Source organism: Lactuca virosa, chromosome 8, assembly GCF_052849685.1.
Source record: "Lactuca virosa cultivar CGN04683 chromosome 8, Lactuca_virosa_CGN04683_v6, whole genome shotgun sequence".
In the NCBI taxonomy this organism is placed as follows: domain Eukaryota; kingdom Viridiplantae; phylum Streptophyta; class Magnoliopsida; order Asterales; family Asteraceae; genus Lactuca; species Lactuca virosa.
Window position 1 is genome coordinate 147,633,613 of NC_136433.1, and position 4,355 is coordinate 147,637,967.

At 32.4% G+C, this 4,355-nt stretch overlaps 1 long non-coding RNA gene across 14 annotated transcripts; it reads left to right on the forward strand.

The window, feature by feature from the left end:
- Positions 1-763: 763 nt before the first annotated feature.
- LOC145132670 (uncharacterized) lies at positions 764-4,043 on the forward strand. Of its 14 annotated transcripts, none has more exons than XR_013718193.1 (6): positions 764-1,526; positions 1,648-1,770; positions 1,839-2,264; positions 2,351-2,901; positions 3,026-3,078; positions 3,489-4,043. It is a non-coding gene; the product is annotated as an uncharacterized LOC145132670 (long non-coding RNA). The 14 variants fall into 14 exon arrangements; XR_013718190.1 differs by having other exon boundaries at positions 2,351-2,616; positions 2,869-2,901; positions 3,026-4,043; XR_013718192.1 differs by having other exon boundaries at positions 2,351-2,442; positions 2,550-2,616; positions 2,869-4,043.
- Positions 4,044-4,355: the final 312 nt, after the last annotated feature.

The following is a 4,355-nucleotide window of genomic DNA, read 5'->3' on the forward strand; positions in this document are numbered from 1 at the left end:
AGGATTTAACGCTAATAACTTATGGCTTATGCCGTAATGATAGTAGCTTAAGGCTTTTTGATAAGGTATTACAACTTATGGCTTAAGGCTTACACTTATGTATTTTGGTTTATGGCTCATGATTAAGGCATAGGGCTTAAAGCTTATGTCTTATGACGTAAGGCTTAGTGCTTACAACTTACAACTTAAGCCTTAAGCCCTAAGCCATACCCCTTACGTCGTCAGTCCTAAACCATAAGCCTTAAGGCTTAACCATACGCTAAATGACCTAAACTATAAGCCATAAGCCAAAAGCCAAAACCCCTTAAGCCCAAATCCATATATATATATATATATATATATATATATATATATATATATATATATATATATATATATATATATATATATATATATATATATATAAATGATCCGTGCTTCAATTTTAATGATATAATTTTTTGTCCAATATTTTTTCTTCCGGATATAATACTATGCTCGATTTTATGATTTGTATTTTTTTAGATTTTTTTTTAATTTTTTTTAAGCTGTCATCACGAGTCCTTACTTTAAGAAGAGTCCTCGTCCGATCTTATCTCTATATATATAATACTTGAAAATTTTAAAACCAAAACATAATAAAAGTTAAAATTATATAAGGTTTTAATCTAAATAATTTTGATTTCCCTCCCAATAAATTTCATTTCCCTCTAACATCTTAATCTTAATAATATCAAATATCCTCTCGATGAAATGAAATTTTCATTTCCCTCTTTCATATTATTTCCCCCACACTTAATATTTTTGTACCCTTCCTCCAAATCCCGTTCAAAGTTCAAAGTCCATCGTCTAATTTTATCTTCCCTATCCCATCAGGAATCGCCGCATTCACACACAACAAATCAAGAATCCTTTAAGCATGTTTTCATCGGAACATTCTGAATCACAAGTCGCATGCTCATCTAAACTCCGTAGCCCTCATTGCCTCGTTGGACCATCCAAGTCGATGGCTCACAACCATCTATTTCTTTCTTTGTTGATACGAAAATGGTGAACAACTGCCAAGGAGAACGTATAAGGTAAATTGTTTCCTTCCCAATCCCTAATTCCTTTGACATCGTCTTTAGAACAAATCATTTTTGGGTAACATTTGTTCCCCACCCACCCATAAACACCACAAAACCTAAAACGGCGGTCCCCGGTTTCGCTCATTCGCCCATCCGTTCATTTGCTGCTACACTACTTCCCTACTTCGAGACCGACCACCGCCCGACGGTTTGTTCACTATCACACACACTCTTTCTCAACTATCTATCATATTTGAAAACATTTTTTAACATGGAAATCAAGTCTGGATATTGAAGATACCATTTATTATGTGTGCCCCTTCCATCCTATTTCTGTAAGTGCAAAATCAAACCCCGTTATATGTGTTGTTGAAAAGTAATCTGGACAGTGAGAAAACCAAAATACCGGGGATTACTAGCAATCGCTTGCTAAAGTATTTTTTCGAAGTTCGTGGGCACCACATCACCTCTGTTCATCAGGTAGCCAAGCAAACCCACGACTCCCCTATTCTCCAGTTTTGTTTTTCTTCCATAACATGACATGTGATCGGTTGCTCTGTTCAAATGTTGTTTCTTCTTTTGTTTTTAAAAAACTTCTCAGGTATTGAAGTACACGATTTGAGTGAAAACCATTTTTTCTTTGATCATGGACAAGAATTCCCAATATACCTCTAGTTCTCAAGTTATTATATTTGCCAATCAAAGTTCTGGTTAAAAGCGAAAGGTTTGTGATTAAATTGTTATTATTTTCTTTGAAGTCTGATTTAAAGTTTTGCTTGGTATGAAATGCAGAAATTGGAATAGATGGTGCAAGTTATTCTTCTGATCTCAAATTGAACTTAGCCATTGAATTTAAGATGAAGAGTTGGTGATGTTGAAAAGCCACAACTGGTAACTTTATTTAAGGGAAAAAACATATAAATATCACGATAAATCATATATGATTTTTAACAATCTCTTTGATATGTGTTCTTGATGGTTTGAAAAAGGGCATTTAGAGCTAGATGAAAATGGATAAGGTCTGGAATGAAATAGTGCTGTTATTTAGGTTTTGGCTCCGCTCCCCACCACAGATCCGCCATATCGTCCATTAGCCGTTGTCGTCGCCGATCCCAAAATAGAAAGCTTATTTGTCGGTGATTGTATTAGACGAGAATATGTAGGACCACAAACTTATGTCTTCCGAGATGGTTCAACCTACAGAAGATCTAAATACTTGTAACGATCCTTTTTATCTCCTTTATTCCGATAATTGGAACAAATTTAAATCCTCACTGATGAAAATTATGGTTGATGGAGTATAGTTATGTTGATCCCACTTTCAGTCAAGAACAAGATTGAATTAACTGATGGTACATTGCCTAAACAGTGTCCAGATGTCGCTACCGCCTATCATGTAAGTATGATATTAGATTATGTTTTTTTTGGAATGATTTTTATCAGTAGTTCATTATTTATTTTGGATTTTAACTTTACCCATAATGAAGTGTAACTTGGGTGTAGTGTTGGTTTTTGATTTCGATTTTCTGGAGTTGTTGTTGAAGATTCACCACATAAAAAACTACAACCGGTAAATGCACATTGTGGATCTCATTTTACCCAGACCGTTTTGCCCCTGGATGCTATTCTGTCTTATTGGGACTTTAAATATGTTGTCGGACCTAAGTTTAATTAGTTGTGGATCTTCATCATTGTTAAAGTGTTGGTTTAGAGGCTTGATTAGTTAAGGCTTCTTATATTATTTGTTGACAACTTTGAATTCCCACAACTTAAGTCACCCTTCTCTTATACTTTGTTTTAACATATCAAATCATAATTGCAGGAGATCATTCAACTTTATCTACTGGAATTACAAGTAAGTTTCTCTTCTCCTCATGAGCGGTAAAGAAAGCATCTTTTTAGATTTTGATCTCAAATATTTATCAAGTTGATTTAATTATTGGCAGTGTTATATAATTGATGTATTTTCATTTTTGTAGAAGTGTTTGTGAGTAAAAGGTGGCTATTTTATGTTTCGTGTATGAGATTGAAGGTATGGTTTGTACAAAAATTTCAAGGTTATTATTGTATTCGACAATCGATCTCTAGAAAATTTTAAGAATGTCTCCAAGAACAATGAGTATGTTGTGAATGGCATAATGCAAGAAATATCAACTAACTTTGATTTATTTGTGTATTAATTATGAGATTATTTGCTATGTTGTATATAGGTTGTGTATATTTTTTCCTACAAAGTAGGGGCATTATATAGCCTCTTTGCCCAGGGCATGGTAGACCTACAGACTGGCCCTACTCGTTCTGATATTTGATATCTTCTCCCAAATTAGCCTTTATCATGAACATAATGGCCCGATGATTTATCTACTGCACTCTGGTAACGATATAATGGATGTTGATGTTTCATGTATTTTAATTCAACAATTTTTATATTTATATTTGTAGGAAAGACAATTCTTTCATGAAGTTCCTCTACAAGGTGATTGCTATAAAGTGTCCATTGATGAAATGGTAAAAAAAAGATTCATTAATACCCCATGAAATTGGAGAAATAAAAACATTTGAGTAGGCATATAAAACTTTTGTCTCATTGCTAAAATAACTTGTGAAACATTCAAAGGTTTGTTTAATTCTGTTAACTTTATGTGCATTACATTTTTTTTTCTTTCATAAACTATTCTATTAAGTTTTTTATTTACTCAAGTTTGTTTCAATGTTGTTGGTATAGGTACCAAATATGAAATCACCTCAAGACAATGAACTTTAAAACTCAAACAAGCGCAAAACAACTTTTATATTGAGTGATAACCTTCTCAAGAAAACAAGGAACAATACTAACAAAATGAAAGTGTAGTTATATCTATTTTTTGCTGTACGATGTTATTGCTTTCTTTACAACTTTTTATTAGTACAAGGTTGTTTTTTTTGATATTTTAATTAGGGATCTTATGTATGGATTTGCATTTCAATTATTAATAAATTGATATCTTTTTCTCGTTTCATCTATATTGTGTGTGTGTTGACAGAACACTAATGGCTACAGTTTAAATTACTTTATATGATTGTAATACAAACAATGGTCACAATCAACAATGTTTTCGTGTCAAATGATAAAATAGGTTTTACTAATAACCACTTTTTATTGTAGTAATTGGAATATTGGTCACACTTGCAACGACTTTGTGTCTATAAATCAGTTACAATTATTTTTTAATTGATTCTCTATGTCAAAATGATATAAAATAATCATAGTTACAATGTTTTATATGTCTGAATGATAACATCGGTCATGAAAAATAATACAAATATGGT